This window comes from Lissotriton vulgaris, chromosome 5 (assembly GCF_964263255.1).
Source record: "Lissotriton vulgaris chromosome 5, aLisVul1.2, whole genome shotgun sequence".
In the NCBI taxonomy this organism is placed as follows: domain Eukaryota; kingdom Metazoa; phylum Chordata; class Amphibia; order Caudata; family Salamandridae; genus Lissotriton; species Lissotriton vulgaris.
In genome coordinates, this window is record NC_141693.1 from 251029858 (window position 1) to 251043868 (window position 14011).

General features: G+C 44.0%; 1 long non-coding RNA gene across 1 annotated transcript; it reads right to left on the minus strand.

The window, feature by feature from the left end:
• Positions 1-1141: 1141 nt before the first annotated feature.
• LOC147710623 (uncharacterized) lies at positions 1142-14006 on the minus strand. Its single transcript, XR_015295869.1, has 2 exons — positions 13850-14006; positions 1142-9062 (listed from the first exon to the last, which is right to left on the minus strand). It is a non-coding gene; the product is annotated as an uncharacterized LOC147710623 (long non-coding RNA).
• Between the last annotated feature and the right edge of the window lie 5 nt (positions 14007-14011).

Genomic DNA, 14011 nt, shown 5'->3' on the forward strand with positions numbered 1-14011 from the left:
TCTTGCTTTCCTCCAAATCTGCCACCAGGAAAAACCCCATCGCAGGCGTTTTTCCTGTTTCCTGTCTCCCCCCCAAAGCCCATATTCGGAGGTACCTATTACATAAAAGGGGGAAAAAACAAAAATCGCCAAACAGGATAATCTTTATTAGATGAAAATAGTAAATACGATTAAAACCTACAAAAATTTGAAGCGCTGTCGCTATAACAGGTAGATATGTGTGAAGTAACGCTCCCAGGCATACAATAAATTACACAATAGATTAAACAAACAAACTAGTGCAGTTTAGAAAAAATACATTTTTAATATAATTAAAAGTTGATAATAAAATTCAGTGCAATTTAGTCAAAATTGATAAAATAACAATATGGTGATACATGTGTATTCACAGAAATTTTTTTTTTTAAAAAGGTAAGATGGCATCCAGTCGACGCGTTTCGACATTAAGAATATGCCTTCATCAGGACTTTACCATCAATTTCTAGAGTAGTACTCGTATACAAGAACTGTATTGTATTCTTGTGGTATTGATTTATTAAAGGTCCAGAGAGATGACACTTCCCCCTAAAGAGTTATGGTACGTTCCTCATCTGGGGTCTGTTTTTCGGTATGGCACCACGACTAATGTAGTTTTAAACAGATAGAAACCAGAGGTTATCTAAGCGCTGTTTCTTAAAGTTGCCACTCAATTATGTGTCTATTTCTTATAGGCGTAGTATCTACTGCTCAGTTAGACTGCCGTTTTGCTTATTACTCCTTTGTTTAAGCAAAAGGACGCTGGTTCTTTTTAAATCCGTTCTCCCCTCGTGGTCTCAGATTGCAGTATACGGCGGTAGCGTCACCTTCGCTCTCTTAGTGTTTCGCGCCGTACGCACGTTACTCCGGGACAGGCGGGGGTCTTTGTCGATAAAGGTTTCTCTTCCAGCGAGTCAGCTTTCAGGCTCCAACTTCTCTCCCCTGCTTCCCTCTGCCGAAACCTAATCCTAATGTCCCCAACCCCTTCCTGCCTGTCTTGCTTTCCTCCAAATCTGCCACCAGGAAAAACCCCATCGCAGGCGTTTTTCCTGTTTCCTGTCTCCCCCCCAAAGCCCATATTCGGAGGTACCTATTACATAAAAGGGGGAAAAAACAAAAATCGCCAAACAGGATAATCTTTATTAGATGAAAATAGTAAATACGATTAAAACCTACAAAAATTTGAAGCGCTGTCGCTATAACAGGTAGATCACATTAAGACCATCGGCTGTAGTCATAAGAAAAAAAAACACAACCAGTAAATCGAAACTGTCCATGAATGAAAAAACGAAAACAGTAACATTTTCATGAAAAAAGGAAAGGGTATGTGGAGAAGGAGGGACAGGTGAAAGAGAAGAGAAAATGACAACAAGGAATGTAGGGGTAAGAAAAGCTCAAATGTCAGTAAAACAGGTGCAATATTAATAAACTGAACAAATACAGGCCCACTGTCGCTGTAACAGTACCAAAAACCTTAACACCATGGATTCATGAGTAAAATACCAGCAAGCATGTCTTTAATATTCAAAAAATAAATTTTCTTGCAGATAAAGGACAGGTGTACCCCGTTGAGCCTGAAAAAAGGGAAATCCACTGAAGTCACTTCTTCATGCACTAACCAAAAGATTCTATTTAGGAAACCGAAACGCTGCAATTCTCGGTTCACTTTCCTACGAGCTCTTTCCACCGCCGTGTGGCTGTCTGCCCCTCTCCAAATTCTCCGAGGCATGAGCGCTGTTAATACAAGTTGTGATTTTGGCCATGTTTTCATAAAAAGTTCTATGTCGTTTTTCATCTCTATTAACAAACCCAGCCCCGAAAGTTGAACTAAATCGTTCTCCCCTAGATGCAGTAAAAAGGATGCCTGGCATGCTTTTATGATGAAATTCATCCATTAATGGTAAGAACTGGCCCCACTTCTTGCCGCTTTGACCCCGCCATGAGAGCGCCACTGCTTCTGAAGAAAAGCCCAAATTTCTTCCAAAATGCCTCTTACCTGCTTGTATGGCCGCCCATTTAATAAATGAATGGCCAATGAGCCACACTTTCTTAAAATATGACTTCAAACCTGTAAAGAAATAACAATTACATTCTTAAAATCAATTTACATGTTCCAACTTTCTAACATAACGTAAAAAGCTATCTGAAGACCACCTCCCCAATTTTTTTTATGTCCCCCACAGAAAAATCCCACTTGGCCGCTTTAGAGGCTGCCCCAATACGAAAAGAGTGTGTACCAACATGTTGTGGGTTCATACCAATGACTTTCAAAGCCGTTCTAAGGATCGCTAGCAATTGTGGCGCTGTAAAGCGAGACCCATCAATGTGGCGAAAAACAAATAAAGACACTGCGCCACCAAAACTCAAACCAGGCCTGTAAAGGACACAGAGAACCGCCTATAGCCTGCAAAGTAACAGTAGCACCTTTGCCCGTTTGGTCAGTCTTTCATTGTTCTAGAAAAATTTCAATGTGGGAAGCAGATCTTGAAACATTGGAAGTCTTCAAATCACCCTGAATGGCACTACCTAAAAGCTCCGACGCCCTGAACGCTCCAAAAAAGAGCCAAACCATGCATAACTTAATCAAATGGAATTCAAATTCAGAAAAACAAATATCAGAAGAACCATGAGAATCCTAGCTGACAAATGTAGGGATATGGGCTCCCTATGACATGGCACCCGCTTCCTTGCCTTAGCCCAACCCTGTAATATACTTTTACCCATCTCACCTGCTGAAGGCTCGCATCCCCAAAAATGACTTCCCATAGAATGCAATTCCTGCCAATTTGCCAGCAATAGTGGTTGGGGAAAGTTCTTTTGAATGTTAAGCATAATGACATTTACCATGTCATCTCTACGCTGCTGTAAACCCAATCCATTGCAAATTCTAAAAGTAGCACCTGCCCCTAAAAATTCCAGCCAAGCTCTTGTTTGCCAATTTGGTGCTAGAGAGTTCTCGACAAGCTGATAAGCGGTCATATCCCCAAACTCCATAGCTCGCTGGGAATGGGAGTTCTTCGCAAATACGCTCCGGGCGCCAAACCACGGAATCTCTCCCACTGAAAACGAGATAGGGCATCTGCAATGTCATTAGATATGCCTGCAATGTGTTTTGCCTTGAAGACAATGTTAAATTTTAAAAAACCCAACATGAATAGCTGCAACAACTTTAACATCTGTTTGTCTTTTGCCTTCTGCCCATTCACCAGATCCACCACGGTTTTGTTATCCACATTGAATAAGACAGTTTTATTAGCCAAATTGGGGCCCCATACTGCGAGTGCCACAATGAGTGGAAAAAATCCAAAAATGTTATGCTCTTCTTATGGGCAACCCAATTTTCAGGCCATCTCTCCGCACACGACTTACCATCCCAAAAAAGGCCAAAACCATGAGCACCAGATGCATCAGAAAAAAGTTGCAATTGCCAAACAAAGTCATCACCCAGGGACCAAAGAGATATGCCATTGAAATCTGCTAAAAAAGTGGATCATACCTCAAAATCAGCTCGCATGTGTGCTGTCACCCTAAGCCGATGATGAGGGAGTTTCAAACCAGACATTGAGAAGCCCAACCTCCTGCAAAAGGTCCTACCAGCATGAATTACTTTGCTGGGGCATATAAATTTAGCTGCAAAGATTGAGCCTCCAACAACGTCAACTTCTGCACAGAGCGTGAATGTACTACAAGGCTTGCAATTTCTAAAATCATCTTGTTAGGCAGCCTGGCCTGCATCGTAGTAGTGTCAATCTCTATGCCCAAATAAGTAAGGCAACAACATGGGCCCTCAGTTTTGTCCTCTGCTAAAGGGACTCCTAGGGTCTCTGCAAAACTTTTTAATTCACATAAAGGGGCTGCGCATTGTTTTGAATTGGCTGCACCCAGGAAAAGAAAAGCATCCAAATAATGTGTAACGCCTGTGTGACCTGTGCAAAATGAAAAACACCACTGCAGAAAAGAACTAAATGCTTCAAACAATTTGCAGGATATGGCACAGCCCATGGGAAGAGTCTCATCAATGTAGTATTTACCTTAATAAAGATGCCTAGTAATGAACAATCCGAGGAATGTATGGGCAACAGGCTGAAAGCGGATTTAATATCAAACTTCGCTAACTGTGACCCCACACCTATGTCTTTTATCAGAAGTAAAGCAGAATCCACTGACTCAAATTGCACCATGGAGTCCTCCTTTGCAATCAAATCATTAATCGAATAACCTGGCGGCCATGACAAATGCTGAATCATTCTGTATTCTCCCTCAGCCTTCTTTGGCACCACTCCAACTGGAGAAATAATTAAATTGTCCAAGGGGCATTGATCAAAAGGCCCCGCCATCCGGCCTTCTAAAACCTCTATCAACAGTTTCGCCCTTACTACATGTGGAAAACTCTGTGTCGATTTCAAATTCTGTGCAAACCTGGGACTTCTTGGGCCTTGGTAACCCAGCCTGAAACCTTCCCGGAAACCCCAATATAGAAAATTAGCATCCTGGGTGTCTGAATAATTGTAACCACTTACATAAAATGTCCACCTTGATGGGTGTAAAAGCCCTGGTTACCAAACTGTGGTGCAAATCCCCTCCCTCAACCGTGAAAATAGTTCCCCCCTTGCGCCTGTGCCCCAAAACATTGAGTGACTGCATGTTTACCTTCGCATCTAGAACACTTGTGCTTGTATTTACAGGGGTTCCTAGTGCAATAGCCTTTGTTGAAGTTCCAGCAAGCACTGGAAATGAGATTTTGCGGTCTGTTCCATGATCCCATGCCCCCAAGGGTTGGCCTAAACGGAAAGGGCCGGTAGGCTCCTGTTAAACCACTAGCCGTGTGTAATGATGGAGGCGGTCTTCGAGAATACATCCACTGAACCCAAAGCTAGTTGTCCACCTTCCCCCAAGGTTTGTCTGGCATCAAAGTTAAGCTAGCACTGAACTCCTCGTCATAATGGAGCCATGCGTATCCGCCAAACTCATTAGCCGCCTTCCTGATTATATCAATGTACTTAAAAAGAGAGACAGATTTATCAGAAAATTTCTCACAATACACACTAGCAAAAATGAGAAAAGCCGCAGTTCAGGAATCTATATTGGTAGGGACCAGTGAGCGTTTGGAAAGTTCCCAAGCTTCTTACTTAGAACCCTCTTTTGCTTGTATGTCCCTATGAAGCAGTTTAAAAACGTCAATGAAATCCCCATTCCATATTTTATCTTTCGAAGCCTTGCTCAAATGTGCACCTAAAGGCATAGCAACACCCATGTAAGGCAATAGTTTGAAAATGTTTACACTTTTAGACTCAGATTCCGCTTTGTGTGTAGCATCGTTAACCTGTACTGCTGGCGATATTTTGGATACCTTACCCCCTTGATTAACATCCTGTGAAGAAAAAACAGACCTTGCCCCATCAGTACCACTTCCCTTGTCCAATCTTATGCGTTTCGCTATCTGAACTGGATGATCACCTGACTTATTCAAAGCTGTGTGTTGTGTCGCAAGAGCATGCTTCACCCCTTTGTGCTGTTTCCCATGGGCTCCCGCTGTATCCTTATCCGATCGACAACTCTGTGAACAAAAAAACTAGACAAATCTATAGTAGACCCCCCACACCCTCTAAATTATTTGTCATAACAAGGTCCCTGTCATCAGAGTCTGACAATTCCTCGTCCTCCAGGGAGACATTATCCTCGTCCCTTGAGAAAGCTCCTACCACCCCGCCCCGCTTTAAACTCCCAATCTGACCAGTACTACTAGGTAATTCCCTGTCCCCCACCCCGCCATCGAACTTCCTCCAATTAACAACAGTTTTAAAGCGAGCTGCTCTCTTGTTCTCCAACGGTTTAGGAAAAGCCGCTGAAACCTTCCTGGTGGTTGGATTTCTGTCGTTGCAGGACGCCTGAGGCTTGTTGAAAGACGTCTCACTGCCCTTTGGGAAGCCTGACAGCGTTAAGCCCTGGTGGGACTGTAAAACGCTTAATTTTGCAGCCTGATCCCTACAGCCCACTTGTAGGCTCAGTAGTATACAGCGATCCAAAAAGTCCTGAGGTATCCATACCCATTCACCTATCTCTCCGGGATGATTGGCACCTAAACTCTGCAGCCCGACTGCTGTAGAAGGCATGTCCTTGGGAGAATTACCGACGTGTCCAGAGATTGAATTATCAAGCACAATATCAGATACCTGAGCTCTATGGACTTGCACGGATTGTGTTTGTGAAGAATGTTGAGAAGGAACATCTCGGTCTGCCAGGACATCCCCATGCTCATTAGAAATCATTGGCGATAGACCCCTCTCCATCTCAGCAGCCGGAGAGAAAACAGAGTCAATAGTCTTCAATCTGCTAAAAATACAAATTCTCCTTGCAATATCAGGATTAGTATTAGGCAAACTGGGTTTATTTTCAGACTGGCCACTAGATGGAGCCCTCCGCGCAGCAGATTCCTTTTTACCAGCTAAATGTGTTTGAACGTTGCCTCTCTTAAAATTGGACCTTTTGTTAATTTTAATAGCAGGTACTGTGTGACGTTTTGGTCTTTCCTTCCTTTCTTTATATTAGACTCCCTGGCAGTCTGAGGACCGATAGCATGACTCTGCTGCTGTGTTAATACACTGGACGACACATTTGTTAAACTCAAAGGCTCACCTTGTTCTAAGCAGCCGGTGAGCTTTCGCTGGAATGACAAGCAGCCACAGCTGCAGACACGCATCTTGCCGCCTGACGCTCCCTCCTCTCAAGGCCGACCCACGCCTGCGACAGCGTGCCAGGCACCAGAAGGTCCTCCCTACCTGCCTCGACTAAAACACGGAGCGCTTCCCTCGCTGAAGCGGAAGCTTGCTCCATGTTAAAGAATGTTAAAACTGCAAGTAATTGTGGAAAACGGGCCAAGATGCGGTCAAAACCTTGAAACGCCGTCCCTGCCTTCTAGAATGTACCTCAGGCACGAACGACGCTCGAGCTGCCCCACCGACTCGCGCCGCCTGTCCAATCAGCTGGTGCCGGCACACACGCGGAACAGGGCGAACCATATGCCCGAAATATCCCTGGGGTGAACACTCTGCGAGTGTCACCCCCAGGAGCCCATCAATAGGAGGTACAGAAAGACCTATTCATAAAAATATAGCACACAGCAGTACTGCCGATATGTTAAATGTTGTAGAGTCAGGAGAGGGAGGAAGGGGTAAAAAGAATGTCACTTTCTACTGCTGCCACCTCCAGAACCAGGCTGCTCGTTTCAATTTCGAAAGTGGTTCTTTGATCTCGTTTCAGTCCATGTGACAAAATGTAGGACTACAGAATGCACAGCACCAAGAAATATTAAAGCTCTGACGAAACGCTAACAGTAACCAGCCCCATATGCTCTTCTGCCTGACAACGGTCCTCTCCGACAGGAGGACACCCACTGGCTGCCACGGAGTCGGAAGGTCTCTTTTGTAATAAACTGATGGGTGTCGCTACCTGGATCGACACATCCAATTTCCCACAGAGTAGCAACCATTAACTCTCCTTCACCTTGTGCCGTCTGGCGGACCAATACATTCAGCCATGGTCAAACCCCGTCAGCCTGGAGCACCGGCCCACGTGCGGCGTAGTGACATCTTCCGGGGTAGCAATTGGTTTCTTCTGGGGTAACCATAGGGGCGGCTTTTATGGGAATCGGATGGGACGCCTATTTAGGGGAGGGTCATTTTTCTAACCAATTACACCATGTAACGAGAAATTACACCAGAAAGAATCCTTACTACGACCGCCTCTCGGTATATCAATTAATCCGAAAACAGCTTTCTGTTCCTCTTTGCGTAGCGAAAGGGGGACAAAATAAATGTCGGCATTTTCGCCAACAGGTAGGCAGTGTGATTTGAAAATAAGGATCGCGTAGTACCACCCGGTGATGAGTCGAGTGCAGCGTACAAGTGGTTGTGAACGCAGGGCTACAAGTGGAGGTCAGGTGTGGAGAGGTGAGGTTGGATAGACTGCATGTACCTGATGCCACCCGTTACAGTATGGCAGTCGGGGGGACCCGACAAGATCCGATTTAGGGTGACCAACTGGCATGGGTGTGAATTCAGAGCGGGGAGTGTAAAAATTCAGGACAAAAATTCAGGGCGGAGGGCCAAAATTCAGGACAATAATTACTGACACTACAAATTAAGTTGTGCAATAGTATGTGAGTAAATAGACAACAAACCTAAGTACAAGTCAAAAATAAGTGACATGCGGCCTCCCCACTTTCAAGCCCTAGAAAATCCCATATTGCTCAGGGTGTTTTTTCTGGCCCAAGGGAAAGGAAATAGGATTTTAGTGCTGCCCAGCACTTCAACAGTTGCGCAGTGACTGGGACAATGTGAGCCACTGTGTTGGGACCTGCCGAAACAAAGGCTGCCACTCTAGGACCACAAAAGTGAAAAACCCCTTTAACCCCGCTGTCCGCTTTGTAGAAGAAGAGAAATGGCTGTAGACTTTTAGAACAAAGGATTCTACATCCATTGAAAGTCCATTAATAGCTTGTTTAGCACAGTTATACAGGATATGGGCAGAACAGTTTGCAGGCAGGTCTCCATTTGCTCCCTTCAAATGCTGGAACAGAATGATGTCGTCCATAGTCAACACTTGCGTTGTCCCCACAGTATGCCGCGACGTGCTCCATTTTCAAACCATGGTTATTTAATTTTGTTGTGATCTGCTTTGCAATAGCTGTAGCAGTCTCTGCTGCATCCTCGTAGAAATCCAGCAGAGTGTAGGCCACACCGGAGGTGAAATTAAAGTGCAGCAACTAAAGTGGATAGAGTTTAAAGTTACCTTTGTTTGAGGCGTCACTGCAAACGGAAAAATATCCATCTTTTAAGTCTTCTTGTGCTCGCTGCAACGATAGAGGTGCAGGCACATTCAGAGTGATGCTCAAGGCCTTTGTGCAGCCACAAGATGCTTCCATCGCTAAGGATGAGTCGGGATTCATTACTTTCCTTTGCTTGATGCCACAATCCAGGGAGCGGTAGGAGATGTGATGCTTCACAGCATGGTACACCAGAGTCACCTCTGCAGCTATGACCTAAAATCTAAAAAAAAAAAAAAGTATAAGCACGCAAAGAAAAACTCCATTGGTGAAGAAAACAATGGCCACAATGGGGCTTAGAACTGCAAATTTAAACTAAAGTGTCGGCTGGTAACCCAAAAGCAATTAAGACGTGCTCTGAATATAAACAGAGTGAGAAAAGCGTGGTAAAGGCAAACTGACTTGGTAAACACTGCTGCACATTTAAAGAAAGTAACAGAAAATTGTTAGATGGCTCACCTATTCAGTTTTGGAGTCTTAGAGTGTGACAAAGCAAGAAGAGTGTAAAAGAAGTACATAAAACCCATGTCACATTATGATGAAGCAAGCAATTACTTACTTTGGATACTTCTGACTGGAAGCTTGGTTGCAGGTAAGATGAAATTGTGGCACTCAGTATGTGGAGTTATGTTTGGATGCGATGACACAACTTGTGCATGCTACTATCACGCAACATAGTTAGGCCTAAACATAACACTGGTACCGGAGAGTCAGACGTTTTTAGGCTGATCTGGTCATTGGAGACTGGGGCATAGGAGAAGCACAGCATTTGTAAAACTGAAATGTTTAAACTAACTTAAACAAACGTGGAATAAGGAGTCAGAGGCGGACTTGTTTGTTAGTCGGGCCCCATGACAGTCATTTGTATCCTTCAGGGCTACTGGCCCCTTTACTCGAAACACCATTTTCTTTCCTGTGTGTCCCCCACCCACGCCCCCTCCCGCAGTCTGATTTCCCTGCCCCCCTCCCATTCATGCCTTTTAGCCCGCACCCCTGTTTCAAATGCAATAGGACTCACGTAAATGTGAGTTCTATTGCATTGCAAACGCTTGTTTTTAAAGTATTGCGCACTAACATGCGCGCGCTGCCTTACATCTGGCGCATGCGCCAAAAATCTCCCACTCCACTTGGAATAACAGGAAGTGATCTGGATAGGAGGGTGTTTGGTTTCCAGGGCTCGCGCACACCACTCGTTTAATAAGCTGACTGCGAAAATTATGCTGATTAAGATTTTACGGACAACGGCTTCTGGCAGAAACAGAGGCTAACTTCAAACTGGGAACACATCCACTCAGAAGCCCACCTGTCAGCTATATAGTAAGACGGGTCAGACAGATACTGTCTCTGCACCTCAGAGGCACGCGTGGACGACACAGCTAATAAGCACATCGGAATTTCACACAGCGCATTAAGATTGGTTGAGGTGCCAAAAATTCTCCATCCTAGGTCATCATCTACATTTCGAGTTATGCCCACTCCAAGAAAATTTTCAGCCATGGGTTTGGCCAAAATACGACCCGGAAGTACTAGGGCGGACAGAGGTACAGCAGGATCTTGGAGGTCTCTACTGGCCAAAAGTGAGTCAAAAGTCGAAGGGAATGTTTATTGTATAAATAACGTATACAATTATTCACAAAAGGTACTGTGTTTAGTTACCCGATGATCCAAGCATAGGCTAATTGGCTGTTTTGATTTATACTTTCAAAAAAGGTGTTTTACATATAGCCCCATGAGCGAATGGTCTGTGGTTCGAGATTCTTCGGGGTCATGGGGACACTTCCAGGGGGTGATATCCGCCACAGTTTATACCAACCTGAGGGAGCGAGAAAAGATCTATTAACCCGTATTTTTTTCATAGCGGTAACTCAACAGAAGGTAATGGACTGTTTCACATGAGGACGCATTTCTTTATGGTAGGCACAGGGAGATGAAGGGATTTTCCCAGAATAGCAGAATGTTGGGCCGATGCCGAAACTTGAACCTGGTTCCCCATCGCCAAAGTTGGCGGCTCTGGCCATTACGTCACATCCTTGCAATCGAGTCTCTGCATTGATCCAACAACATTCTATGATTCTGGACAGTTGTATTTTGGAGTGCTTTACACAGGCACCAGTTACCTTTACTGGTGAGCTCCATGCTTTCCTTGTACTTATCCCTATCGCCCAAGACCTACATTTTAAAGCGTCCCGATGCTTCACTTAGGCACAAGGTGCTTTATAAATGTAACCAGATAGCGATGAAAGAAAGTGCAAGTTCGTATTTTTTAAATTACATTTGTTATTACAAAGGGCTTCAGTATGAGTGATAAGGAAGGACACGCTTGAACAGGGACGTGGTAGTGGTATGGACGTCGTTTGTGGTAGGGTGACCAGACGTCCCGTATTTCCCGGGACTGTCGCGGATTTCAGAGTACTGTCCCGAAGCTTTTCTTCATGTTAAATATGAGTCGGTTTTTAGAACAAAGGTCAAGTCCTCCTGCAAACCAAAGCCCTGTTGAAAGTTCTGCTCATGTTTCCAGAATTTTTACAGGCACATCTAACGTTGGAAATAATGTATCTGCCTCTTCCAAGCAGCGCAGGAGAAGGCCGGCTGCATGCTCAGAGGAGACAGAGTGGGAGGAGGGCAGGGGGCTCAGGCTGGCGATCATGCCATAGGCACGCATTTACATAGATAACATAGCAAAATATATATTTACACACACACACACACAGGGCTTTAAGTGGGATGGAAAAACTGGGGGGGTCTCGCAAAGTGGCGTGACCAACGTAATTAAGGGTCCGGCTTAAAAGCACCTAAGCTGAAAATCTATGCTTAGCTTCTCAGGTTGCCATCTGACTGGCAATTTGGAACTTCTGTCAATACATCCAGGTATACAATTCAGCAAGTAACACAGCCCTTACAACAAGCCAGTACTATTGGCTTTGTCAATGGGTTTTAGTTGCACAACATGAATAAGCAATAGCCATGGCTTCGTAGTACAGCATATTGAAAATGCTCCTGTTTTGAAATGATAAAACTATAAAAGAACAACGCTCCTTGAAATTCACATGAAAGACAGTGAAGGGATCAGTCTCATCACCTGCTTTTTAGAATTGCTGGTGCTGAACACAGGCAAGACCAGGCCCACTTGTGTGTGCGCGTATAAAAACCAGAACAGGCCAGAAATAGAAGTACAGGACTAAAAGATCAGAAGCCTTGAGAGCCCTGACATTTACACTGACAAACAGCCATGAACACCCCTTTTAAAGGTGTACTGACACGGAGGCACGCGATCTGCATCGACTTCCTTTTTAATGCATTGGACCGAAGAGGGAACTTGGAGGGGCGCATTAGAAAATGATCCAATTGTAGGTATATATTTACCTTTTTTTTAAATATATTTTACATTTTGTCGATTATACAGTGCATTGATAAGTGTGTGTATCCATGTATGTAGATTTAGAGAGTTTTTCGCTAACCTCAAGGCAACGGGGTGCTCTGTTAATTTATAATCCACTTATTCATGTTATGTAGTTGATTGTTGACTGTTTGAGGCAATTCTTGAGCCTCTGTTTACACAAAAATTGCTTACATAACCTGCTGTGGAATGGGAAGAGATGCTTGTTGGAATAGGGAACAGCTGTACCATCTACAATGCCTTAAATTACAACTAAGAAATTAATGGAGTGATTGCTTTCAAAAGCTATGCACTCTTAAGGTGCTGTCATTTATATGTCAAATTCACCAAGTTGTTGCCAGGAATAAATTATGAAAATGTGACATAGCGTGACATTTGTGATCATGACGAAGCGCTTACACAGTTATATATTTATAGCTTTTCCCTACATATTAATCAGCCGAAACGCTTCATTAAATTGCCATCAGGGGGCAGCTGCAGTCAGAAAGCGCTGCTTGTTGATTGTCGGCTTCACTAAATACAAACTTTGCTTTAGTTTGGGAGGGTAGGGCGGGGGAGATGCGCATACGAAGAATTACAGAGACCATTGCAATCAGAGCTTACAAGGCTTTCTGCAAGCTTTCAGTAAAGGCATGCAGATTGGTACAGGGGCACACAAGCACGGTGGCCTACACACAGTCTGTCCAAGTATTTAATTTGGGCTGCTGGATTTCACCACAGGCCGAACTCCACTGAAGACATGTTAAACCTCTTAGTTACTGCAGCCCTGCTTCTCTAAAGATCATCAACAACAGGCATTCATAAAGCTTCTTGTTTGATGATGTCAGCTCCAGTTTTCTTTACCTTTTGACATTCAAAAAGTGCCCCTTTAAAGCTGGCTCCTCTTAATATAGGCAACAGCTCCCCTGCACTTTATTTACTCTCCCCATGGGTGTGCAAGTTTACTTTATATTAGCCACCAAACTACCTCGTGGTAGAACATTTTAGAGGGGGCTGAATCAGATTCTTTGTCAGAGCGTACACAGTGATACCTTTACAGTGATACCTTTACAGCTACATTGCACTACTGTGCGATAATATGCTGCATCACTAAATACATATAAGGTCCCAAAGGCGAGACCGATTGCATTGCAAATGCTTGTTTTCAAATTCAGTGCTAAAACAGATTGGATAAAACCTCTGTTTTATCAGCCTCTTAGCATTTAAATAATAAGACATATGAATAGGAGGAATTTACTAAAAATAGGGATGTGTATTTATGAAGTGATCTGCACCTGGGACTTCTCGTTTACAACAGGCGGTGGAGTAGTGAAAATGAGTGGTAATCGGTGCCCTTCACTTAAGATAAAACAGGTTTTATTTTCCACGAAAAATTCTCTAGTCAGACAGCCCCAAACCAAATTTTTCACCACTGGACACAACCAATGCCGCACGGAGATTCATCTCGAACACACACGTTTCGTTGTGTAGATTTCAAACACTGTGATTGATTCCACTTCAGAAGACTATGCCTCAGTCTCCGGTAACCGAAAAGAGTGAGGCATAGTGAACATACACTGAAAATAAAGGCACATCGCGGCTCATGAGGCAAAGAAAGCAGCAACTAAACTTACCGATCACCAAATCGGAATGAGTAGGTGTTTGCTGAGAAACGGCTAGTCCACTGCAGACTGGTGATTCAAAAATGCAAACGGTAAAGTCTAAATAACATGCTCTGCATGTCCGGTAGTACCGTAGCTGTTCTCGTTGGCCCTGACGCATCAGGCCAATAAAAA